The sequence below is a fragment of the Rhinopithecus roxellana genome, chromosome 6 (genome assembly GCF_007565055.1).
Source record: "Rhinopithecus roxellana isolate Shanxi Qingling chromosome 6, ASM756505v1, whole genome shotgun sequence".
NCBI lineage: Eukaryota > Metazoa > Chordata > Mammalia > Primates > Cercopithecidae > Rhinopithecus > Rhinopithecus roxellana.
In genome coordinates, this window is record NC_044554.1 from 98480562 (window position 1) to 98507535 (window position 26974).

At 52.0% G+C, this 26974-nt stretch overlaps 1 protein-coding gene across 1 annotated transcript in view; it reads left to right on the forward strand.

Moving 5' to 3' along the window:
- Positions 1 to 290: 290 nt before the first annotated feature.
- Positions 291 to 26974, forward strand: part of SRRM3 (serine/arginine repetitive matrix 3) — an 86090-nt gene continuing 59406 nt past the window's right edge. The window contains exon 1 of the mRNA XM_030932756.1: positions 291 to 456. The gene's annotated coding sequence lies outside the window, so the exon portion shown is untranslated. The remainder of the gene's footprint in view (positions 457 to 26974) is intronic.

The following is a 26974-nucleotide window of genomic DNA, read 5'->3' on the forward strand; positions in this document are numbered from 1 at the left end:
CCAGGCGCCTTCCAGGGCTGGCGTGCCCCCTCTCGCAAGTGGGGGAAACAGATGTCCCCGGGGGCCAGGGGTTGGGGCGGGGAGCGGGAGGTGGGGGGCAACGGGGACGCGGGGTAGGAGGGCGGGAGGGAGGGGGAGCGGCCAGGGGGAGGGTCCGTCCCAGCCTCCCGGGCCGTTGCCTCCGCTGCTGGCGTTCCTCCGGGCCTGCGGAGGGCGCTGCGGGCGCGGGGCCGGGCCGCTCTGGCCGGCGGGCGGGCAGGGAGGCGCCTCAGTGGCTGTGCGCTGTCCAGCATTTCAGCAAGCGGCGGCGGCTCCCGCGGGGAGGCGGAGGGTGCGGGGCCGCGGGGGCCGCGGAGCTGTCCTGCCCAACCCAGCCCAGGCGAGGCGGCAGCCCGGACCAGCGGGTCCCGAGGGCCTGGCCCCAGCGCCCGGCAGATCGCGGCGGTCAGCGGGGAGGTGAGAGCGCCTGTGGGGCGGGGGCATCTCCCAGAGGGGCTGGGGCTGGGTGGAAGCTCGGGCCTCCCCAGCACCCCCGTGGTCTGCAGGCTCCCCGGAGCAGAGGGGCAGTGTGGGGGGACGGCGAGGGTGTCTGTCCGGGGTGCCAGGCGCCCGGGGAACAGAGATGAGGGACGTTCATTTCACTGAGAGGGATGGAGACAGTGGGGACTCTTTGGGGTCATGGGCAGGACTCCTCTGGACATAAATGACCATGGCCTGGTCCATGAGGGTGCCAGATAGGCCCCCCAACTGCAGTCCCACTGAGGAGAAGGACTTGCTCCCCAGGGAAGGGAGGGCCGATGCAAGGACCCCATGGAGATGCTGGTCACTGGCCCGGGTGGAGGGAGCAGGCCCCCACCTGGATGCTGGGCCTCTGTCCGGCAGGAGGTGCTGGCCCAGGGGACAGCCTGGCCCCTTTCCCGGCTGCCCAAATGCCCCTAGGGAGGCAGGAGCTGGCAAGGAGAACTGGGTCTCACAGGATGGCATTTACTCTTGCACTGGGAAGAGGATGGAGGACACAGAAGAGAAAATAGCTACTAGGAATTTGGGAGGGGGTTCTCTGTGCACACACCCCTCCCCACAGATGCCCAGAGAGAGTTTCTAGGGCCCAGAGTTAGCCCTGCCCCAGAGTGAATTCCTGGTAAAGAGGAGAGCTGAGAAAAGACGCAACCTCTGCCTTGCCTCCGCCTCCCCCTCCCTTCCAGGGCTCCTGCCTGGACAGTGTTGAAGCCTCCTGCAGTTCCTACTCCTGACAGCAGATCCATTGTGGGGAGAGACTTAGGGGGAGGAAGGGAAGGTTGTACCAAGGTCTGACCTGGTACTTCAATGCCTGTGCCCTATCCCAGCCACAACTTCTTGCTGCCCTAAGACCTCACTCACCCTAGCATCAGGGGGCTTGGGCTGGTCTTTTGTCCCATGGCAAGAGAAATAGCAGGTACTGGGCTTTGATGGAGAGATGTGCACAAGTTCCTCTGTCCGGGGGGCATCTTAAGGTCATGGCCTCGGTTTGTTCCAGCTTCTTCCTCAGCCAAAAATAGGACCAGCTGGCTAGGAAATTGTTCCCACACAACACTAGCTTTCTGGTTCCTTAACTTTATGCCCCATCCCACTCTCCTGTGGGGTGGAGGAGGTATTCTTGAAGAGTGACTGAAGAGTCAACTGGGTTTTAAGAGGTAGGGGTATGTGGGTTGGGAGTCATGGACTCCGATGTCAGAAAGACATGGAATCAAATCTAGGTTATGTGACCTCAGGTAAGTCATTGACCTTTCTGAATCTGTTTTCAATCTATAAGACAGGTGTAGTGTTAACAATGTCTACTTTGCTGTTGAAAGAAATCATCTGGATAAGGGGATGGGAGACGACTTTTATGGTATAAAATGCTGGGTGAGTGTTAGTAAATAGGAGACAAGTAAGAATTTCTTAAAGAAGAGCTGGATAAATGTGGAAGAGTGTTCCGTGATATTTGAAGCACATTTTTCTGTTCCCAGAGGAGATGAACAGTGGTTGAGAGCCTCATACCAAGCTCCATGCTGGGCACAATGCAACGGTTGACTCAGCTAATCCTCACGGAAGCTTCACAAGGAAGGCATCATTGTCCCTATTTCATAGCTGAGAAATGAGGCTTGAGTGACTTTCCCAAGGTCATGAAGCCACTTGTGCTGTCCTCCTGGAGGCGGGAGAGTTACTGATGACCTGTCCCATCCTCTGTTTATCAAGGCCCAGTTCAATGACAGCATCTTGATTTATGATGCCAGCTTTACAGGTGGGGAGGCTGAGTGAGATGGGTGAGGGCATACAGTGTAGTTAGGAGGTGACTCCTGCAAGGTCACTGGGACACTTGGAGGTAGAATGTGACTTGAACTGGACAGCGGGGTGCCTCCACCCCTGTCACACCTACCAAAGAGGGGGTCTGGGTCTGACAGTCCCATCTGCTCACTTCTGCACCCGCTTTGCACCTCCTCTGCCTCCCAACCTCTTGCTGACCTCTGCAAGCCAGTGACTGCCCCTTCCTTTCTTAGTGGTTCACCCTCACCTCCTGAGATTGTCCATGGCCAGGAGCAGCTACTAGTGCCCCTGGGGTCAGCCTCCCTTCCTGACTTTTCTCCCTCCTCTGCCCACATTTTATTGTCTCCCAGGGACAAAATCATAGCTCTTCCTATCTCAGAAGCCTGTCAGGGGCACCGACGGGGAGGTTAGAGGAGCCCAGCCCCTCTTTCTTCACTCCTACACGTACACTGAGCCTCTGCCCGTGGTCCTGTAACTTCATATACATGATCTCATCTCATCCTCACATAACCTGGAGCCAAAGGTGCTGCTGTCTGCCTTTCACACAGGAGCAAAACAAGGCCTGAAGGTGTGATGGGACTTTCCCAAGGTCACAGAGCAAGGTCTTGATGCAACCCAAACCCACTGCCTCAGGACCCCAAGGTGACTTCCACAACACCACTCTGCCCCCAGTTCTCCAGGCTCCCCAGGGCGAGAATCAATCCAGGCACTGTAGGCCAGTGAGTGTTGGAGGGGTGGGTGGCATGTGGTGAAGGCAACTGAAAGACTCTTGAACAGGAGTCCAAGGACCTTCTTTCTGTCCCTATCTCTGATCCTGGCTCCCTGTATGACCTTGAATGTGTCCCTTCCCATCTCTTGGCTTCAGTGTCCGCAACACTAAAATGATGGGGTTGAACACCAGGTGCAGTGGCTCACACCTGTAATCCTAACACTTTGGGAGGCCAAGGCAGGAGGATCCCTTGAGGCCAGGAGTTCAAGACCAGCCTGGGCAACATAGCAAGACCCCATCTCTACAAAAAATTATAAAAAGAAAGCTGCTCTCCTCTGAACATCACTTCTCCCAGCTCCTTTCTGCTCACTCAGCCTCCTGCCCCTCAGTGAGTCCCTGCTCCTGATCCCCTCTCCCCTCATGGAACCCTCCCCCATCTCTCATCACCCCCCCGCCCAACTCCTTCACTGAGCCAAGGTGTTGAACTGAGTAGAAACTTTGCCTCCATTTCTTGCAGTCCCTTCCACTCAGCCTGGACTCATTTCCACACTGACCCAGTCCCTCAGCAGGGCTTGACTCCTCTCTCTCTCTCTCTCTCTCTCTCTCTCTCTCTCTCTCTCTCTCTCTCTTTTGTTTGTTTGTTTTCTTTTGAGACAGAGTCTCACTCTGTCACCCAGGCTGGAATGCAGTGGCGCAATCTCAGCTCACTCAACCACTGCCTCCTGGGTTCAAATGATTCTCCTGCCTCAGCCTCCCAAGTAGCTGGGACTACAGGTGTGCGCCACGACGCCCAGCTAATTTTTGTAGTTTTAGTAGAGATGGGGTTTTGTGATGTTGGCCAAGCTGCTCTCAAACTCCTGACCTCAGATGATCCTCCTGCCTCAGCCTCCCAAAGTGTTAGGATTACAGGCGTGAGCCACTGCGCCCAGCCATGCCTCCTGTCTTTACAACACCAGCTGCAAACTCTCCTATTTTCCCCACAATTCCATGAATAAGCCTCAATCACCTCACCTCTGTTGCTTCCCTAGTCCCATGCCTGTGGTCCTTGGGGGCCTCATGGGCTCTGGTGAACAACCCTGGGAGGTGTGTGAAAGACATCTTCGGTGTCCCTGCAGCTCACCTCAAATTCTCAGCCAGAAAGGACTCTAATCTTGGTTCAACCAAAGAGTCCTGGGAGCTGTAGGTGGGCCACTGGGCCTGTCTAAGCCCTATTTTCCCCCCCTTTAATGAAGACCCAAGACTGTAGATGGCTTGGGATAGGTGAATTTGAAATCTCAGCTCCAATAAATCAAAGCTTGAAACACTGGAGGTGACCTCAACCTCTAATGATGGAACCGCAGGCTTCCTGACATACAGATTTATAGGGCAGAGAGATGTTTAAACCTTTGGACTGACAGGGCCTTCATGTGTGGGAGGTCATCTGGTCAAAACCCATTTTTTAAAAATTTTTTGAGAGAGGGGCTCAATCTGTTGCCCAGGCTGTAGTGCAGTGGCACAGTCACAGCTCACTGCAGCCTCGACCTGCTGGGGTCTAGTGATCCTCCCTCCTCAGCCTCCCGAATAGCGAGGACTACAGGCACGTACAACCACACCCAGCAATTATTATTATGTCTTTTAGAGATGGGGTCTCACTATGTTGCTTTGGCTTCCAAAAGTGCTAGAATTAGAGGCATGAGCCACCACACCCATCCAAGAACAGCTTTTGAAGAATGGAGAAGAATCAGATGAGGGGAAGGGAAGGCGTTTGGGGGGGCAGAGGGGGGGGAGTGTGTTCAGAGAGGAGAAAGGGATTGGAGAGAGACAGAGAGAGAGAGAGAAAGAAAGAGAGAAAGAGAGAGAGAGCAGGAGGAGCAGGATGCCCAGGAGAACAGAGGGGATTATGACAGGGAAGGGCTTGTTACCAACAATTACAGACCCTGCCTCGCCCAGCCTAGGCCTTCACTGTGGCTTAGCACCTGCTGATACCTCTGGCGTGCTGCCCCTCTGCCCTCTTCTGGGTCATGAGCGCAGGAAGGCGACATCCCCATCCCAGAGGCTCAGCCCTTTTGGCCCCGTGCCATCTAGAATAGGGCTCTCAGAGGGCCTGGGTGGGTGAGCCAGGTTCAGGCTGCCTCACTGACTGTTAGCCTAGAAGACAGGCCCCTGGGGCCATGTGTACCTTGGCTCCAGAGCAGTCCTCGCCCTCCAAGGACTCCTCCAGAGCCTAAAGCCTCTGGCCTGTCCTTCTGCAGCGCCGCTTCCTCGGCAGCCAGCCTGGCCTGAGCCTCCTGCCGCCCCCGCCCTGGCCTCCTGCCCACTGCAGAGGCTGCTGTGCCAGCGGAAGCTGACGGACGGTGCCACAGCTCCCTTAGCATCCTGCCAGGGCCTCTGAGGGCTGTGAGGAGACCTGGCCCAGTTACCTGGACCCCAGGGTCCAGGGGTCTTCCTCAGCTGAGCCCCCTCCTAGTCCAGCACTCCCTCCTCACCACCATTTCCCAGGACTTCCCAGGACAGAGACAGGTAAAAGCAAGTTGTACTGAATTGTTTTGATTCTAAGAATGGCATATCTTCAGCCTAGGCAACATAGCAAGACCTTGGCTCACTAAAAATAAAAATAAAAATAAAAAATTAGCCATGTGTTGTGGCCCATGCCTGTGGTCCCAGCTACTTGGGAGGCTGAGGTGGGAGGACTGCTTGAGTCTAGGAGTTCAAGGCTATAGTGAACTATGATTGCACAACTACACTCCAGCCTGGGCAACAGAGTGGGACTCCATCTCAAAAGAAGAAAACACACAAAGACACACACACACAAAAACACACAGAGAGAGAGAGAGAGAGAGAGAGAGAGAGAATGACATATCTTCATTGTACAAGTCTTGGGAAATACAGAAACCAAGGAGAAAATAGAAATTATCAGAAGTCCCACCACCCAGAGACAACCACTTTGAATACGGTATGGTATTTCCTTGCAGGCTTTTTTCCATGTGTCCATAGGTACATAGGGTTAAATAATCAGGAACATGCTGCAGAAGAGAGTCTGTTGCTGTTTTTACTCTATCATGAGCATTCTCTGGTGTCTTTAAAGACTCTTTAGGGCCAGGTTTAGTGGCTCACCCTTGTAATCCCAGCACTTTGGGAAGCCAAGGCAGGAGGATCGCTTGAGCCCAGCAGTTTGAGACCAGCCTGGGAAACATAGTGAAACCCCATCTCTACCTAAATACATAAATAAATAAATAAATAAAAATTAGCCAGGCTTGATGGTGCACGCATGTAGTCCCAGCTACTCAGGAGGCTGAGGTAGGAGGATTGCCGGAGCCCAGGAGTTCAAGGCTGCAGTGAGCTGAGATCGCTCCACTGCACTCCAGCCTGGGCGACAGAGCGGGACTCTGTCTCAATAAAGAAATAAATAAATATTCTTCCAAAACCATATTTTTAATAGTCTTATAAAGGTTGGGCATGGGTGGAGCTGAGAGCTGCAGAGAGAGTCTCTCCCCTGCTCTGCCCCTGTCTTGCCCGTCTTGGGTGGGCACAGCTTTGGGGTCTGCGTGTGTGAATTTCCCCTGGTGAAAATAACTTTATGGCCTGGGATAGGTCAGACAGAAAGTAAGGCACGCCCCTCTGCCAGGGATTGAGGTGAGAATTTACCAAAACTGCTAGGGAAGGAGGACATGAGAGTATCATACATCCCTGGCAGGGTGGGCTTAGGGGGCGGCGAGGGCTTGGATCCAACAAGACCCCAGAAGAAAGCACCCAGAACTGGAATCAGGTGGCTCCCAATCTCCTGGACCCTGATTTCGCTGGCCTCCAACCTCCACCCTTTTTCTCTTCTGTAAAATGGACATAATGATACTTGCCTCCAGGTGATACTAGAAATGACTCAGGTCCTGGGTTTGAAAACACCCTGGGACCAGGCGTGGTGGCTCATGCCTGTAATACCAGAACTTTGGGAGACCAAGGTGGGAGGATCACTTGAGCCCAGGAGCTGATGACCAATCTGGGCAACATAATAAGACCCCATCTCTACAAAAAAAAAGAAAGAAAAAGGAAAAATTAAGCCAGGCATGGTGGCTCACGCCTGTAATCCCAGCACTTTGGGAGGCCGAGGTGGGCAGATCACTTGAGGCCAGGAGTTCGAGACCAGCCTGGCCACCATGGCGAAATCCCATCTCTACTAAAAATGCAAAAATTAGCCAGGCCTGGTGGGCAGGTGCCTGTAATCCCAGCTACTCAGGAGGTTGAGGCACGAGGATCACTTGAACCTGGGAAGTGGAAATTGCAGTGAGCCAAGATCACACCACTGCACTCCATCCTGGGTGCACAGTAAGAAGACCCTGTTGAAAGAAAGCAAGAAGGAAAGAAAGGAAAGGAAAGGAAAGGAAAGGAAGGAAGGAAGGAAGGAAGGAAGGAAGGAAGGAAGGAAGGAAGGAAGGAAGGAAGGAAGGAAGGAAGGAAGGGGAGAGAAAAAGAAAAAATTAGCCAGGCATGGTGGTGTGCACCTGTAGACCCGGCTACTCAGGAGGCTGAGGCAGGAGGATCACTTGAGCCCGGAAAGTCAAGGCTGCAACGAGCTATGATTGCACCACTACACTCCAGCCTGAGTGACAGAGCAAGATCCTGTCTCCAAAAAAGCACCTCAGGAAGGGTAAAATCCAGTGCACTTCTGCTAGGTTAAGGTCACCCTTTGAGTGGGTGAGACTATACAATTGACATTTACTGAGAGCCTCCTGTTTTCTGGGCACAGCATGAGGCCCAAGGACACAGAGGTGAATCAGACTCTGCCTCTGATCTTGAGGAACTTCTGGATCGGTGGAAAGGAAGGCAGTCATGAAAACTGATGATCACTGAGGTTCTGCTAGAACTAAGTCGTCCAAAGTGATATGGAGAGTCAGAGGAGGCTTCTGGGAGAAGGGACATTTCAGTTGGGCCTCAAAGAATGACAGGGGAAGTGCCAGAGAGGGCAGAGGATTGGCACTCCAGAGAGCATCATGGGCAATGGCACAGAGGTATGAAACCTCCTGGCTGGATTCAGGGGATAGAGAGTTACCTAATGTGGCCATAGGACAGGACAGAGGGCGGGTTGATAATAGAAGGCAGCCCAATGGGAGTGGTTGGCTTTAAAGAGTTGGAATTTTTTTGTTTGTTTGTGTTTGTTTTTATTTGTTTGTTTGTTTGTTTTTGAGACAGGGTCTCACCATCAGCTAGGCTGGAGTGCAATGGTGAGATCATAGCTCACTGCAGCCTCCAACTCCTGGGCTCAAGATATTCTCTTGCCTCAGTCTTCTAAGTGGCTGGGATGACATGCATGTGCCACCACACCCAACTAATTTTTTAATGTTTTTGTAGAGACGAGGTCTCCCTGTGTTGCTCAGGCTGGTCTCAAATGCCTGGGCCCAAGCGATCCTCCCATCTCAGCCTCTCAAAGTGCTGGGATTACAGGCATAAGCCGCTGCACCCAGTCAAGACCTGGAAATGTATTCAGAAAGGAATGACAACCATAAGCTCTGGAGCAATGCCATAAAATGCTCAGTTTTGTGCTTCAGGAAGCCCCCTCTGGCTGCAATGGGGTAGGAGGCAGAGAGGGAGAGAAAGAGACTGAGAGCAGAGAGGTCAGGGAGGTGTCTGTCTGCCTATTTATCAGGAGGTGACGGTACCACTGAAATGAGGTATAGGATACCAGAGACGTGCCTCTGGGAGCTGGGCAACCTGCCCCCTACACCCATCTCCAGCTGTGGCACAGCCCTTGTTATCAGACAGAGTGCCCCAGGTCAGAGGAGTGGGCTTTAAGACTGGCAGAACCTCCGAGCCACCCCTTCTCCCATCAGGGCCCCAGAGGGGGGTTCTGGGGAGGCGGGAAAGCTGGCACATTCAGGGGGTCCTTCCTGGGGGAAGCCCTGTCTTCCCTCTTTGTCAGGCCCTATCTGACACATTTGTCTTGGTCCTTGCGACCCATCCATCATTCTCCCCAGAACACCTCTCTCTTCCCCGCCTCTCAAATGCTCTCTTCTTCTCTCTCCTGCTCTTCAGACATCAGAAAGCAGAGATGGTCATTCATTCACTCATTCATTCATCACACAGCAGCAGCTCCTCCCCACTTAAAAGCTGCATGAACACATTGTCATCTCCAAGCCCTGTGCTAGGTACTAGGTAATGGGAGGAGGAGCAGGAGCTGGGCAAGCGGCTTGCACCTGTGGTCCCAGATACTTGGGAGGCTGGGACACGAGGATTGCTTGAATCCGGGGGTTTGAGGCGGTAGTGCACTATGGTCACACCTATAAATAGCCCCTACACTCCACCCTGGGCAACATAGTGAGATCCCATCTCTAAAAAAAAATGGGAGGAACAGGACAGTCCTTGAGCCCCAGCAGCCCTGGAGAATTTTTTTTTTTTTTTTTTTTTTTTTTTTTTTTTTTTTTTGAGATGGAGTCTCGCTCTGTCACCCAGGCTGGAGTGCAGTGGCTCGATCTTGACTCACTGCGGCCTCCACTTCCCAGGTTCAAGCGATTCTCCTGCCTCAGTCTCCCGAGTAGCTGGGACTACAGGCTCCTGCCACTATGCCCGGCTAATGTTTTTTCTTTTTTTTTTTTTTTTGTATTTTTGGTAGAGATGGGGTTTCAACATATTGGGCAGGCTGGTCGCAAACTCCTGACCTTGTAATCTGCCCACTTCAGCCTCCCAAAGTGCTGGGATTACAGGCATGAGCCACCGTGCCCAGCCAAGAACGTTTTTTAGATGGACTAGGGGTTATGTAGCAGCATTCCAAGGGCTACCGGGACACCAGTGTGGGGAAGGACTGCCTGACCTGGTTGACTTTGGTTAACTTTTGAGCTGGCCTCACAGATGGAGCTCATAGAATAAACGCAGGTTTGCCAGGCGGAGGCACAAGGAGACAGGGTGTTTTTGGCAGGAGCAGAGAGGAGGAGGTAAGAGCACCAGGAGCTTGGGGAACAGCATGGCTGGAGTGCCAAGGTCTGGGCGGAGGAGCAAAAGCCCGGGCTGGAGACAGGGGCCTCACTGTAGGGGGTGGGGGGTCTTAGTGCCAGGCGAGGCAGCCTAGCCTTTTTTCCATGGAGAGCAGATAATGCCAGGAATGTTCCCAGTAGGTAAGTGCACGGCCAGAGCTGTTCCAGGAAGGTCACCCTGAAAAGCGGGTGTGATTCGTACAGATGGAGACAACAGGGGGCCTGCGGTGTGTTTTCAGGACATGGGTCATATGGCCTGGGACCTTTCCTCTCCTCTCCGTGGCTCAGCCCAACCTGGACACCCAGAACAACTGCAGCCATGGTCCCTAGGTGCAGAGGTATCTGCCCCAGTATTTCTAGAACAGTCCATGAAAAGCAGATTCCCAGGACCCACCCAAAACAACTGATTCCAAATCTGAGTGTGGGGTCTAGGAGTCTGAATTGTATTATTATTATTATTATTGCTATTACTATTACTATTATTATTATTAGAGACTGGGTCTCACTCTCTTGTCCAGGCTGGAGTGCAGTGGCGCAGTCATGGTTCACCACAGCTTCCAACTCCTAGGCTCAAGCAACGCTCCTGCCTTAGCTTCCTGAGTAGCTGGCACTACAGGCATATGTCACCATGCCCAGATAATTTTTTTAATGTTTTTTGTAGAGACAGAGTCTCTACAAAACACAGCCTGTTGCCCAGGCTGGTCTTGAACTCCTGACCTCAAGTGATCCTCCCACCTCGACCTCCCAAAGTGCTGGGATTACAAGTGTGAGCCACTGCACCCAGCTGAGGTCTGCATTTTTTTTTTTTTTTTTTTTTTGAGACAGGGTCTCACTGTGTTACTCAGGTTGGAGTGCAGTGGTACAATTACGGCTCACTGGAGTCTTGACCTCCCCCAGCTCAGATGATCTTCCCAAGTAGTTGAGACCACAGGTGCATGCCACCACACCTGGCTAATTTTGCTAATTTTGTATTTTTTTAAAGACAGGGTTTTGCTGTGTTGCCCAGGCTGGTCTTGAACTCCTGGCCTCAGGTGATCCTCCCACCTCGGCCTCCCAAAGTGCTGGGATTACAGGCATGAGTCACTGCACTCAGCAAGGTCTGCTCTTTCCTCCCTCCCTTCCTTCCTTCCTTCCTTCCTTCCTTCCTTCCTTCCTTCCTTCCTTCCTTCTTCCTTCTTTCTTTCTTTTTTTCTTTTCTTTCTTTTTTTAGATGGAGTCTTGCTCTGTTGCCCAGGCTGGAGTGCAGTGGTGCGATCTTGGCTCACTGCAACCTCTGCCTTCCAGGTTCAAGCGATTCTCTTGCCTCTGCCTCCCAAGTAGCTGGGATTACAGACGTGCACCACCATGTCCAGCTAATTTTTTTCTTTTTAGTAGAGATGGGATTTCGCCATATTGGCCAGGTTGGTCTCGAACTCCTAGCCTTAAGTGATCCTCCCACCTTGGCCTCCCAAAGTGCAGGGATTACAGGCATGAGCTGCTGCGCCCGGCCAAGGTCTGCATTTTTTAAAGCTCCAACGTGACTGTACAAACTAGAGTTGAGAACTGGTGCCTCATCACTTTGCACATGTGGTTCCCTTTGCCTGCAATGCCCTTCCTCCCTCTTCCTCTACCTCCCTGAGCTTCAGGCTCGCTCAGACATCTTCTGCGTGATGCCCTGTTCCAATCTGGGTGCCCTCAAGGGCCCAGTGCTGCTTCTTCCCTGGTTCAATTTACACCCCATTTTTTTTTTTTTTCAAGACGGAGTCTCACTCTGTCGCCCAGGCTGGAGTGCAATGGCGAGATCTCAGCTCACTACAACCTCCACCTCCCAGGTTCAAGTGATTCTCCTGCCTCAGCCTCCCTAGTAGCTGGGATTACAGGGGACCGCCACCACACCCAGCTAATTTTTTGTATTTTTAGTAGAGACGGGGTTTCACTATGTTGGCCAGGCTGGTCTCGAACTCCTGACCTCAGGCAATCCACCAGCCTCGGCCTCCCACAGTGCTGGGATTACAAGCGTGAGCCACGGTGCCTGGCTTTACACCCCATTCAGACTGGTGGTTTACCTTTCCAACTCATTTGGTATTTTCTGTGTGCCAGCGCTGCTGCATGTATTAATTTATTTAGTCCTCACAACATCCAATGAAGTAGGTAGGTCCTAGTTGGGGAAATGGAGGCACAGAGAGGTAAATACCATCACTCAGCTAAGAAGTGGTGGCCGGGCCCGGTGGCTCAAGCCTGTAATCCCAGCACTTTGGGAGGCCGAGACGGGTGGATCACGAGGTCAGAAGATCGACACCATCCTGGCGAACACGGTGAAACCCCGTCTCTACTAAAAAATACAAAAAAACTGCCCTAGGCCGAGACGGGCGGATCACGAACGAGGTCAGGAGATCGAGACCATCCTGGCTAACACTGTGAAACCCGTCTCTAGTAAAAAAAAAAAAAAAAAACTAGCCGGGCGAGGTGGCAGGTGCCTGTAGTCCCAGCTACTGGGGAAGCTGAGGCAGGAGAATGGCGTGAACCCGGGAGGCGGAGCTTGCAGTGAGCTGAAATCCGGCCACTGCACTCCAGCCCGGGCAACAGAGTGAGACTCCGTCTCAACAACAACAACAACAAAAAAAACTAGCCAGGCGAGGTGGCAGTCGCCTGTAGTCCCAGCTACTTGGGAGGCTGAGGCAGGAGAATGGCGTAAACCCGGGAGGCGGAGCTTGCAGTGAGCCGAGATTGTGCCACTGCACTCCAGCCTGGGCAACAGAGCGAAACTCCGTCTCAAAAAAAAAAAAGAAAAAAAAAAGTGGTTGATGCGCAAAGGTTGCACCAAGGTACTGTGAGGCCCCACAGTGGCTGTTCTTTAAGGGCAGGGACCTCGCGGGATTCATTGTTGCAGGTTGTCAGTGCAAGCAGGGGGCCTGGCATCTAGGAAGTACTCAGTTTCCTCATCTGTAGGATGGGTTGAAGGATGGGAATTTTCTCTCAGGGCTTCTCTGTAACTTGGGGACAAAAAAAGGGGTTATGAGTTCTAAGGCGCTTGGTGTGGATGGGAAGCGGTGGCAGAGGCTCCCCTGTGGGTTTTTGGTTGTTTTTGTTGTTGTTGTTGTTGTTGTTTTCAACAGGGTTTTGCTCTGTCACCCAGGCTGCAATGCAGTGGCACAATCATAGCTCACTGCAGCCTCGAACTCCCAGGCTTCAGCGATCCTCCTGCCTCAGCCTCCCAAGTAGCTGGGACTACAGGTGCATGTCACCATGCCTTTCTAATTTTTTTTTTTTTTTTAATTTTTAGCAGAGATGGGGTCTCACCATGTAGCCCAGGCTGGGCTTGAACTCCTGGACTAAGTGATCCTTCCGCCTCAGCCTCCCACAATGTTGCGATTGCAGACGTGAGCCACCGTGCCCAGCCCTCTCTGGGATTTTAGGGTGGAACAGTTTCCCAGACAGGAGGTCTTTTCCCTCCTCCACCATGCTGTGGCTCACCCTATCCCACAGAAATCAGCCCCTTTGAGCCTGGCCTGGGGTTGGGTACTCTGATGGAGATTCTTGGATGATAGGAGAGTGGAGACTTGGAGAGGCCATTGCTGCACCGGGAGCTCCCACTCCCACTCTGACCTTAAGGGACTCACCTGTTCCCAGAGCAAGGAGGACCTCCCTTCAGCACCCCTGCCATTTCTACCTCCCACCCACCATCCCTCAGGAGCTGTGGGTTATTGTCAACGATGTTGTAAATTAGCTGCTTAATTAACTATTTAGGCTAATCAGATTAATTGACATTAATTGGTTACCATTTGTCAAGGACCTTGAAAAGCCGTTCTTCTCAGAGTTGAAGTGTGTGACTGGCGCCGTGCAGGGGAGTCGGGGAGGAGCTGTCACCGTGCTAACAGCTGGGAGTGTGCAGGTGGAAGGCAGTGGCAGTTCCAAGGCCACCAGGACCACTGCTCAGGGACTGTGCACCTCCTGACACCTCTCAGGGAGCCCCAACTTCTGAGTTCTGGCCCCTCACACCTTGGGAAACAAGTTGTTTAAGGAAAGGTTTGGCAGGGACCGGGGGAAGACTGAGAAACTTTCCTTTTCGTAAAAAAATAATAATAATAATAATAATAATAATAGAGATGGGGGTCTTGCTATGTTGCCCAGGCTGGTCTTGAACTCTTGACCTCAAATGATCCTCTTGCCTCAGCCTCTCAAAGTACCAGGATGACAGACATGAGCCACTGTGCCCAGCCGGGAGACGTTCCTTCCTCCATCCCCAAGGCCTGTAAAGACCTCAGAGGGAGAGAGACCTCAAAATTCGAAATAAGCCATGAAATAAGTAGGTCACCACAGAACAACTGCTAGGATGACGTGCATATATTCACTCAAAAGAAAAAAAAAAAAAAAAACAGGAAAGATGAGCAGTATAGGGTAGATAAAATATGCAGAATATTAAACTGTGATGAAATGATCAGATTTGCATTATTTAGTCAATTACAGCCCCCAAAACCCACAGTACATTTTTATGCCTGTTTTAAAACACAACTCACAGTTTTAAATTATAGCAGTTAAAACAACAAGAAAAAATAACTACTATGAAATGCATCCTACGTTTTGGGAAGAGAGAAAAAAAAAAAGCCAACCCACTGAAACATGGGAGTGTGCATTTGTCTTTAGAGACATTCTCTGAAGATTAAATGGCTCCCGTATTTAGTCCAATACTGGGCTGGGAGTTAGGAGCCCGCATTTTTTTTTTTTTTTTTTTTTTTTTGCTCTGTCGCCCAGGCTGGAGTGCAGTGATGCGATCTGGACTCACTGAAGGCTCCGCCTCCAGGGTTCAGGCCATTCTCCTGCCTCATCCTGCCGAGTAGCTGGGACTACAGGCGCCCGCCACCACGCCCAGCTAATTGTTTGTATTTTTAGTAGAGAAAGGGTTTCACCGTGTTCGCCAGGATGGTCTCCATCTCCTGACCTCGTGATCTGCCCGCCTCTGCCTCCCAAAGTGCTGGGATTACAGGCATGAGACACCACGCCTGGCCTTTTTTTTTTTTTTTTTTTCAAGGCAGGATCTGGCTCTGTTGCCCAGGATGGAGTGCAGTAGTATAATCATAGCTTACGGCAGCCTCAACCTTCTAGGCCCAAATGATCCTCCCACCTCAGCCTCCTGAGTAGCTGGGACTACAGGCATGCACCACCACACTGGCTAATTTTTTTTTTTTTTTTTGATATTTTTTGTAGAGTCAGGGTCTTGCTATGTTGCCCAGGCTGGTCATTTGTTTGTTTGTTTGTTTGAGACAGAGTTTCTCTCTTGTCGCCAGGCTGGAGTGCAGTGGCATGATCTCAGCTCACTGCAACCTCCGCCTCCCAGGTTCAAGTGATTCTCCTGCCTCAGCTCCTGAGTAACTGGAACAACTAGCCACCATACCTGGTTAATTTTTTGTCTTTTTAGTAGAGACAGGGTTTCACCATGTTGGCCAGGCTGGTCTTGAACTCCTGACCTCAGATGATCCCCCAGCCTCAACCTCCCAAAGTGCTGGGATTACAGGCATGAGCCACCGTGCCTGCCACCAGGCTGGTCTTGAACTCCTGGGTTCAAGCAGTCTTCCCACCTCGGCCTCCCAAAGTGCTGGGATTACAGGTGTGAGCCACCGAACCTGGACAGGGAGTCTGCAGTCTTATCTTGACTTTTCCACTGAGTCCTTGAGGGTGCCTTCCCTTCTCTGAGCCTTGATTTCTTCAATGGCAAGTCCCTGGCCTATCTTCCTGAGAGAGTGCTTACATGGAGCAGAGGAGGGGTGAATTTCCAGTACACTGGAGGCGCATACAAATGTGACAAATGTGAAGGGAGAGAAGAGGTTCATTTTGGTGGGAGGGTCAAGCTCTCAGTATGGACAGGGAAATTGCTTTCTGGGGAGGAGGGGTTCCCGGGTTGGTGACAGAGGTTTCTAGCTTGGGAAGGGATGACATGGAGAGTGAATGTGGGGTCGCTCTCTCTCTCCCCTTTTACTGTCCAATTCTGCAGTCCCTGAGGGGAGGAAGGACCAGGAGAGACCGGAGGCTGTTGCCTAGCAACGAGAGGCGCATCTGGATCGATGGGACAGTCAGCGATTCTCCAGCCCCCAGCCCAGCTCTCTCTTTGATCTCAGTCGGCCCAGCAGAAACCTGAGGGGATGCCCCCCAGGCAGCCAGTTTGATTGGAGCTGAGTCAATAGAGGGAATTTTCCATAATGAGATTGTATGGGCAGTGGAGGCAGCTGCCCTGGCTTCTCCTGTCACCCTCCCCAGCGGGTGGAAGGGGCGGGACTGTCTGTCCAGCACACACCCTTCCTGCTGATAGCTCTGGCCTGGGTAGGGGTAGGGTGGGGGTGCACATTACCATCCAATTTTGATTCTTGTCAGTCTTGCACTGCCAGGGACTCAGAGCCCAGCCCCACCTGTTAGGTTTTGAAGGAAAGGCGAGGGTTATAGAAAGACACACACACATAGCCGGGCACGGTGGCTCAAGCCTGTAATCCCCAGCACTTTGGGAGGCCGAGACGGGCGGATCACGAGGTCAGGAGATCGAGACCATCCTGGCTAACATGGTGAAACCCCGTCTCTACTACAAAAATACAAAAAAACTAGCCGGGCAAGGTGGCGGGCGCCTGTAGTCCCAGCTACTCCAGAGGCTGAGGCAGGAGAATGGCGTAAACCCGGGAGGCGGAGCCTGCAGTGAGCGAGATCCAGCCACTGTACTCCAGCCTGGGCGACAGCGAGACTCTGTCCCCCCCAAAAAAGAGAAAGACACACACACAAAAAAAGATGGCGGCTCAAAAGCAAATACAGGGTATTTTTTGTTTGTTTGTTTTGTTTTGGTTTGGTTTGGTTTTTGAGATGAAGTTTTGCTCTTGTCGCCCAGGCTGGAGTGCAATGGCGCAATCTCTGCCCACTGCAACCTCCTTCCCCCAAGTTCAAGCGATTCTCTTGCCTCAACTTCCCAAGTAGCTGGGATCATCGGTGTGTGCCACCACGCCCGGCTAATTTTTGCATTTTTTAGTAGAGACCAGGTTTCCCCTTGTTGGCCAGGCTGTTCTCAAACTGCTGAGCTCAGGTGATCCACCCGCCTCGGCCTCCCGAAGTGCTGGGATTACAGGCGTGAGCCACGGCATCTGGGCGCAAATGCAGGTGTTACATTCAGCATAAAACCTACAGAAGTGGGGGGCCAGCCTAATGTCAGAGCCCACCGCTGCTTACAGGCTGGCACAATTTATAGGTATGGGCGGAAGGGATCTGGGCAATATGGCTTGCCCACCAGGATATTAATAAGATGTCCCAGTGATGAGGCAGTTCTGGCCCTTGTTCTGGCAGAATGTGGTACTCTGCATTTTCTCCCAGCAGAATATGGTAAGAGGCAGGCTGTTTCTTCAGTCGGGCCTTTGTCCACCCTGTGGTCAGGTGGTTAGGTAGGATGTTTCTCACAGCCTGAACCTCCGTAAAATGTTTCACTTCAACTAAGGTCTGCAAAATAGCAGGGAGCTTACAAAAGGGTACAGTTTAGACTAACACCACCCGAGCCCCACCAGTATCCAGGCCCCTGAGACTTGGTCCAGATGAGGGAAACTGAAGCCAGAAAGGAAAGGGGATCTGGTTATACAACTTCTAGCCCATCGTGCCTTCCTCTGCCTAGCTCCCAGGTATGAGCCTGGAGCCGGGGTTGGGATCTGATCCTGGGGGAAGGAGAAGGAGGTGATGAAAACTGGGGAAAGCACACACAGGCTTATCCAATTTCACTACAGGGTCAGTCCTCAGGGCCAGCTTGGGAGGGTCCTCAGAGAGCATGGGCTTCCGACACATGGTTTCTCCATAAAGAGATGTTGAGGGTGGTTCTCTCTCCATATCTCCACCATGGCCTTCTGATTTGCACCCTCCCGGGACACAGAAACCGCCATCTGCCATCAGTGGCAGCTCAGTCATAAGACTATTCTTTCTTAGGCTAAGCTGAAACTGTTTGTAGAACATTCCCCCCACCCTCCACCCCACCCCCAATCTCCATTCTTGCTCAGCAGCCCCAGGGAAGCTGTCTGCTCCTGGTGGCAAGGCTTCAGCCTCCCACAAGGCTACTGAGGGCCCTGATAAACAGCAGGAGAACTGAGTAAGGCAAGGATTCTTTTGTTCCTGCAGAATGCAGGGGAGAAGAGACCAAACCACTACTTGCTTATTTCATGTCAGTTCTGGCCTCTACAGATCTGTCTACTAGGTTGAACTGGTCTGGTCTGTCTTCTTCCTTCCTTCCTTCCTTCCTTCCTTCCTTCCTTCCTTCCTTCCTTCCTTAATTCTTCCGTCTTTCTTTCTTCTTTCTTTTTTCGTTTCGTCTTTCTTCCCTCTTTCTTTTTTGCTTTTTCCTTCTTCATCCTCCTTCTTCCTTCACTTCCTTTCCTTCCTTCCTTCCTCCTTCTTTTCCTTTCTTCTTCCTTCCTTCCTTCCTTCTTATTTTTCTTTTTCTTTCTTTCTTTCTTTCTTTTTTCTTTTCTTCGTTCTTTCTTCTTTTTTTTTGGTAGGTCCTACTCTGTTGCCAAGGCTAGAGTGCAGTGGTGAAATCTCGGCTCACTGCAACCTCTGCTTCCTGGTTCAAGCGATTCTCCTGCCTCAGCCTCCCAAGTAGCTGGGACTATAGGCATGCACCATCACACCTGGCTAATTTTTTTTTTTTTTTTTTTTTGAGACAGAGTCTCGCTCTTATTGCCCAGGCTGGAGTGTAGTGGCGTGATCTTGGCTCAATGCAAACTCCGCCTCCCGGGTTCAAGCAATTCTCCTGCCTCAGCCTCCCGATAACTGGGATTACAGGCACCCGCCACCATACCTGGCTAATTTTTGTATTTTTAGTAGAGATGGCCATATTGGCCAGGATGGCCTTGAACTCCTGGCCTCAAGTGATCCACCTGCCTTGGCCTTCCAAAGTGCTGGGATTATAGGTGTGAGCCACCACGCCCGACCTGTATTGCTTTCAGTAGCCAGTGTTGCTTGTTCTGATACCTTCCAGCTGTCTGTCATGCTGGGGTCCAGTGTCCTCACTGTCCTCTGTTGATCAGCCGGTCTGAGCTCCTGGCTTGGCCGGGTCTGTCCCATTCACAAGGCTCTGTATGACCTGTCCTGGGCTACATCAATCTGCACTGATCTTACCTGAGCATTGTTACCTGTTCTCACCTGGGCTGCATTACCTGTACTGTGGACTCCTCTGGAGGCAGCAGACAGCGGAGGCCTCGTTGTCCCTCCTTGACCCTTGTCAGTGATGCTCCAGCTCCCAGCCGGCTTTCTCTTTGATCTCAGCCAGCCCAACAGACACCTGAGGGGATGCTGTGGGCAGCCTGTTTCATTGCCACCCAAATCTGTGCTCCAGGAACCCAAATCAGAGCCAGCAAAGACAGGAGCCTCGACCAGGCAAGTCCTTCCTATCTATTCAAAGATAGGGCTGGGGACCGGTGCAGTGACTCATACCTGTCATCCCAGCACTCTGGGAGGCCAAGGCGGGTGGATCACTTGAGGTTAGGAGTTTGAGACCAGCCTGGCCAACATAGTGAAACCCCGTCTCTACTAAAGATACAAAAAATTAGCCGGGCCTAGTGGCACATGCTTGTAATCCCAGCTACTTGGGCAGCTAAGGCATGAGAATGGCTGGAACCTGGAACCCAGGATGTGGAGATTGCAGTGAGCCGAGATCACACCACTGCACTCAGCCTGGGCAACACAGCGAGACACTGTCTCAAAAACAAACAAACAAACAAACAAACAAGCGAAGACAAGCCTGGACTCCAGGATTTACAAAGTAGATGACCCAAAGTACATGAGGCCCATGTAAATGTCAGCATGCATATAGTCTAGGCATAGTGAGAGCAGTGACCAAGGACCTCTCCCTCTGTAGTTCCCAGAGATGATGGTGGTAAAACAGTAAGTAGTGAGCTCCTATTGGTGCAAACACAGACAGGGTCTCAACAAACAGTTCCACGTGGCTGCTCTGTGCCAAGCCCTGTGCTGGGCACTAGGGGTACAGATGTAGATCGGCCCAGTCTCTGCCCTTGGACAGCCCTCAGTCACCCAGGGAGCAACAGTCATGCTAGATTGTGAGTAGTAGCCAGAGGGTGACAGCAGAGGCATGTCCCCCAGGAAGTCCTTCCAGGCAGTCAGGGAAGGCTTCATGGAGGAGGTGATGCTTGAGCAGTTTTGCAGGATGGGTAGATGAGGAAGAACCTTCCAGGCATGAGGAACAGCGTGGGTCAGTGCGTTCTTGGGTGGAGCAGAATGTGGTGTGGAGCTGGACAGGGACTAGCATAGGGCTGGACACATTGCCAACTAAGCCACCAGGGCTTTCTCCTGTGGCCTGCAGATTTGCCGTCTCTGCCTCACTGGCCCCAACACCCCATCTTGGCCCTGGGAACTTCGCCAGCCTAGCCACCTCCGTTCCCCAGCACAGACTAAGACGGCAGGGAAAGGGTCAGCCTGAGCCCTGCCCAGGCATGGCTTGACCCAGCCCTAGACTGAAAAGGGGAGGGCAGAAGAGGGACCACAAGGGCTATGGCCAAAACACAGAGCTGTAGTGCCTACACCCTTGCAAGGCCAGTTGTCTGCCCCTCCAGGAACCAGCTCTCCCACCCCCAGCCAGCCCCAGCCTGGGGGCTCTGGCCAAGATTATCCTCCAGCTCTAGCAGGGGCGGCAGGAAGCTCCAGCTGCTGAATTATTGAAAGCAACGCTTTCAGCAGTTCCCTTCCCCTCACCGTGTCTTCTGGAGGGTTGGGTAACAAACAGCCGTGCCAGCACCAGCGCCTCTCCAGAGAGGCTCCAAGGAGTCATGGAGGAAGTTCACCGGGCTCTGCCGGCTGCCTGAGCCACCTCCTCCCAGGCCTCTCCCTGCAGTGTCTTCTTACCATCTTTTTCTTTTTTTCCAGACAAGGTCTTGCTTTGTTGCCCAAGCTGGAGTGCAGTGGTGCAATCTTGGTTCACCACAAACTCCGCCTCCTGGGTTCAAGCGATTTTCCTGCCTCAGCCTCCCAAGTCGCTGGGATCACAGGTGCCCGCCACCATACCCGCTTAATTTTTGTATTTTTGGTAAAGGGGTTTCACCATGTTGGCCAGGCTGGTCTCAAACTCCTGACCTCAGGTGATCCACCTACCTCAGCCTCCCAAATTGCTGGGATTACAGGTGTGAGCCACCAGGCCTGGCCTCTTCTTACCCATCTCTACTGGTCTCTACTGGTCTATGTGGGTTTGTATCTGTGAAAAGCGCCATGATTGGGCTATGAGTGTTTGTAATGATTTAAAATGGTACTCATAGACCTGATCTGTTCTGATTTATATGGATCTATATTTCCTCCCAGTCTAACTCATGCCTGTAATGGTTTAGACTGATTGGCATAGTTCATGGCTGATAACAGCTAACGTTTAATGCATAGAGCTTATCACCTCCCCAGGCACTGTACACACATTATTCCTTTACTCCTTACCCTGAGGTGGGGGTGCTTATATTAACCCCATTTTACAGATAAGGCAGAGGTTATGTCACTTAAGCACACCTAGTAAGTGATTTGAACGCATCTGCAACTGGCTGACAGGCACAGGTCTGTCTTGGCTCATGTGAACTGGGTTATCTTTTAGGGGTCTGGGGGCATCAGGCTGCAAGAGAGAGCTGAACGCAGTGGCTCACACCTGCAATCCCAGAGCTTTGGGAGGCCAAGACAGGAGGGTTGCTTGAGTTGCCAGGAGTTAGAGACAAACTTGGGCAACCTAGTGAGACCTTGTCTCTACAGAAATTTTAAAAATTAGCTGGACGTGGTTGTATGCTCCTGTGTGTAGTAGTAGCAAGCTACTTTGGAGGCTGAGGTGGGAGGATCACTTGAGCCCAGATGGTAGAGTCTGCAGTGAGCCATATTTGCACCACTGCACTCCAGTCTGGGTGATAGAAGGAGACCTCGTCTCAAAACAAAACAAAACAAAACAAGCAAAAAAAACTGCCAGAGAGATTTTTCCAAAATGCAAATCTGACCTCCCCAGCTCAATACCCTGCACTGGCTTCCTATTGCCTGCGGGGTATGGTCCTAGGTCCTCAGCCTGAGTCTGAAGGCCCTGGGGACATGGCCCTCCTTCCCCTCCTGGCTCAGTGGGCTCAGCAAGACAAGCCCATGCTTTTTTTTTTTTTTTTTTTTTTTTTTTAAATTTTTTAAATTTTTTGAGATGGCGTCTCCCTCTGTCGCTCAGGCTGGAGTGCAGTAGTGTGATCTCGGCTCACTGCAACCTCTGCCTCCTGGGTTGAAGTGATTTTCATGCCTCAGCCTCCCGAGTAGCTGGGATTACAGGCACCCGCCATCATGCCTGGCTAATTTTTGTATTTTTAGTGGAGACAGGGTTTCACCATGCTGGCCAGGCTGGTCTCGAACTCCTGACCTCAAATGATCCTCCTGGCTCAGTCTCCCCAAATGCTGGGATTATAGGAGTGAGCCACAGCGCCCAGCTTCAAGTCCATGCTTTTCCCTCTTTCCTCTCCATGGCTTTTTCCCGCTCACCCCCACACCCTGACCGGGACATCCTTCTCCTCCTCCTTTGTCCTGCCAACTCCTACTTATGCTTCAAGATCTCTCCTCTGGGGAGACCTCCTAGTTATGCTCCTTTTCTGACACAACCCAGCTCCATTAGATGTCTCTGTCATGCAGCCATCATCCCCAGCCTGATAAGCACCACTGCTTCTCCTTCTGCATTTCTCTCTTGTCCTCTGGTGAACCCCAGAGTAGCCACTCACAAGTAGCTGTGACCTGACCCTGGAGTTGATGGAGTGTCTCTTGGTCCTCTGGTCCTTACTCCGCCAGCCCCACGCTCTTGGGCAGTGAGCACAGGGGAAGCTTTCAATATAAAGTGTTCAAGGCTGGAGGTCTGCAGAAGGGTCCTTAGACAGAGAAGGGAAGGGTCAGCAGGAGAGTGCTCCAGGGAATATGTCCCTGTCATGACTGCACCTGGCTTCAATGCCGGGATTTGGAGTGGGGATACACCTAGATTCCTTGGACATGATGCAGATGGCTTTTCTTCTCCAGCTTGATAAAGTATCCTGACAAACGATTGTTGCGCACATTTATTTTTAACAAAACCCAGACCGAGTTTCACAACTTAAGGACCTGGTTCCATGCGTATTTGTCAGTTCTGTCTCGTTTCTGACAGTTACAAAGAATCTTTTTCCTCAGGAGGCACATCCCTGCCCACCTGCTGCCCCCACACTGGGCTTTTTCTCTGGAAAGGTCTCATCCTGTGTTTGCAGCCACCACCACCTTCACAGGAATGCAGCTTCCTGGATCAGAAATTCCATTCCACTGTAGCCCTCTTAGTCAAGGGTCCCTGGATCTTAACATACCCTTGGCTTTTGCCTTCCCTTCCTGCCTTTCCCTTCCCTTCCCTTCCTTCCCCTCCCCTCCCCTCCCCCCACTTGCCCCCCTTCTCTTCCCTTCCCTTCTCTTTTTTTTTTTTTGAGACAGAGCCTCCCCTCCCCCCAGTTCCCCACCTCCCCCGTCCCTTCTCTTCCCTCTTTTTTTTTTTTTTTTCTTTCGTTTTTTGAGACAGAGTCTTGCTCTGTCCCCCAGGCTGGAGTGCAGTGACATGATCACGGCTCACTGCAAGCTCCAGCTCCCAGGTTCAAGCAATTCTCTGGCCACAGCCTCCCAAGTAGCTGGGAGTACAGGTGCATGCTGCCAGGCCTGGCTAATTTTTTTTTTTTTTTTTTTTTTTTTTTTTTTTTTTTTTTTTTTGAGACGGAGTCTCGCTCTGTCGCCCGGGCTGGAGTGCAGTGGCCGGATCTCAGCTCACTGCAAGCTCCGCCTCCCGGGTTTACCGCCATTCTCCTGCCTCAGCCTCCAAGTAGCTGGGACTACAGGCGCCCGCCACCTCGCCCGGCTAGTTTTTTGTATTTTTTAGTAGAGACGGGGTTTCACAGTGTTAGCCAGGATGGTCTCGATCTCCTGACCTCGTGATCCGCCCATCTCGGCCTCCCAAAGTGCTGGGATTACAGGCTTGAGCCACCGCGCCCGGCCAATTTTTTGTATTTTAGTAGAGACGGGGTTTCACCATGTTGACCAGACTGGTCTCAAATTCCTGAACTCAGGCAATCTGCCCACCTCGGCCTCCCAAAATGCTAGGATCACACGCGTGAGCCACCGCACCCGGCCGAAGACACATCTTTCAAAGGCACATTTCTAACATCATTCTCTTCATGAAACCTTCCCTGACCATGCTAGGCAAATGTAGAGCCTCCCTGGTCTCTTTTTTGCTCCCGCAGGACTGGGTGGGTGGGTGGGTGGGTGGGTGAGAGAATGGCATCAGGATCTGTCTTCATAACAAGCCTGTTACTGCAAGAAAGAATGAGTGAATGATCCCAAGCTACAAGCTACAAGACTAGGGAATATTGTCTCCATTGAGGTCTTGCTCCTCCTCACAAGAGGGCATTAGCTGTGAGGGTCTGCCCGCAGACCCTGACCCAAACGATGGATGAATAAAACGTGCACTGATACACAGATATTCTGTTTTGCCAGTCCTGCTGAGTGACTGCCTACACACCAAGAGAGGTTTGTCACTGCGGCTGCCCGGATCAGCTAGGGAGACTCAGATTTATTCATTAAGATTAGTTAACCAAAGCTTGAGTCAGCGCCATTAGAGGGTAATTGACATTGAGGACTTCCCGAGTAAAAAACACACATCAAAGACTCATCTTAAGACCACATGAGTAAACAAGTTAACTAGATAACTTCCCCACATCCCGTTATTTACTACTCTAATCCATTTAACTAAAGGTAATGGGACCAGGCCATCTTCGCCAGGGTCTATTACCGAAGTCATGTGAAAACCCTCAGGCCTTCCGAAAGGGTTTTGTGGTTATCATAACTAATATTTTCCCCACCAGCCTGATCGAATCCCAACACTCTATTTTACAGATGAGGAAACTGAGGCTCAGAGAAGTTTAACGACTTTTCCTGATCACCCAGGCAGAAGTAGTGGAGCCAGAATTTAAACTAAAGTCTTTTGACTCCAAGTCTTTGTCTTGGTCTAACACTCTTTTTCCTGGCCCTAGTAGAAGACAGCAGAAAGATCTTAGAAGTAAGAAGGTGGTTAAATTGTGTGACTGCAGACGGAGTGCTCAAGTGTTCACTTGAAGCTGTGGGAATCTGTACTTTGTAGCGTGTGGAGGCTCGGAGTCCTGACATTATCTCTGGGGAGGCTTGCCTCTGGCTGGCAGGGCCAGGGAAAAAAGCCCCTAGGGGAAGGATGCTGCACCCCCCCTCGCCCCGCCCCGCCCCCTCCCGCGCCCCGCCCCCTCCCGCCCCCCGCTCCCCTCCACCCCCGGCTCCCCTCCACCCGGCAAGAGAGGCTTCTCAGCCCGAGGAGCAAGTGAGACCCCAATTGTTGGCGGGGGTGCTGTCCATGGTGCTGGAGGGCTGCGATGCTGCAGGCTAGTTGGGGAGCATGGAGGAGTTTGCTCTCTCCTGTAATCCCCCTTGCTTTGGGAAGCCAAGGCGGGGTGATCACTTGAGGCCAAGAGTTGGAGACCAGCCTGGGCAACATCGTGAAACCCTGTCTCTACAATAACAATAATAATAATTAATAATAATAATGATCTCCAGTGCCATTTATGAGACATTCATTGCACACTAGGTACTGTGAGGGCATTTCCCATGCTCTAGTCCTTTACAACAAACCTATGAGGAAGGCATTATTATTAATTAGTTTCATTTTACAGGCAAGGAAACTGACGCCCAGAGAGTTGAAGTCACATGCCCTAGGTCTCTCAGCTCATGAACTCCCAAAGATCACTGTCCCGTCTCCCTCTCAAATCAGGGGTCCCCGGGGCAGGGTCAGATCTCCTCCCAGACCCATCTGTGGTTCACTTCTCACTACAGCCCGTTCCCTCTCCCCTAGACCTGACCAGGTCACTACCGATCTGAGCATCTTCTCCCTCTGAGCCCCAGGGTGAGTTCTGACCTCATTAGCTGAGAGGCCTCTGTGCCTGTCAGCAGCTGACTTTCTGGAACAGGCTGGACCCTGCAGTACAGATGAGTTGTTTCACCTTCAATTAATCACTTGCAGGTAGCAGCAACCAGTTTGTGGCCCATTCTGTCCACAGCCAGGCTGCTCAGGAAACCCAGGCTTGGGCTTATGGGAAGGAAGCAAGTCCAGGGACCCAGCCAGGAGGCTGGGAAATCAGGCCTCTAGGCCTTTAACCACTTCCTGGCTTGCAGAAGAGGAAGTGTGCCCCTTTGGCAGGCATTAAACTAGGGTTTAATGACTTAATCTGCACATGGGTTTGGCTGGCTCCAGTATCTGGGCTTGCCCTTGGGAGCTGACACAATGCTAGGGACAGCCTCAGTTGAGCTCTAAGGGTGGCTGGTGGGGCCCTGGCTCCTGGCTGTATCAGCAGAAAGGAAGTGGGCTGAAAGTCTGGTGCTCTTTATTTATTTCTTGAGATGGAGCTGCTCTTGTTGCCCAGGCTGGAGTGCAAATGGTGCGATCTCAGCTCACTGCAACCTCCACCTCCTGGGTTCAAGCCTTACTTTCCCAAGTAGCTGAGATTATAGGCATGCACCACCACCCCCAGCTAATTCTTGTATTTTTAGTAGAGACAGGGTTTCATCATGTTGGTCAGGCTGGTCTCAAACTCCTGGCCTCAGGTGATTCACCTGCTTTGGCCTCCCAAATTGGTGGGATTACAGGCATGAGCCACCGTGTCCAGCCTGATGCCACACATTTAGAGTTAATATTACCCAGACTTCCAGAGTAGGAAAGGACCCATGGGGTCTTTGAGTCATTGTTCAGTAGGAGAAACAAGGGTGCAGAGAGGGGAAGGGACTTGTTCAGGGTCTCACAGCCAATCAGTGGTAATGTAAAGACTTCCCATTTGCTGCGCTGCCTCCAAAGAAGGACAGTGTCAATGCCTCCAAGGACCAGAACAAGTTAGAGTTATGGCTCTAGACTCTATATCTGCCTGCTTGCCCCTACAAACTCCTCACCCTCAAGCAACCCCTATTTGTTCTCCACGTTCCCCATCACAGTAAATGACTGCACCATCCACCTGGTCACCCAGGCCAGAGACCCGGTGTC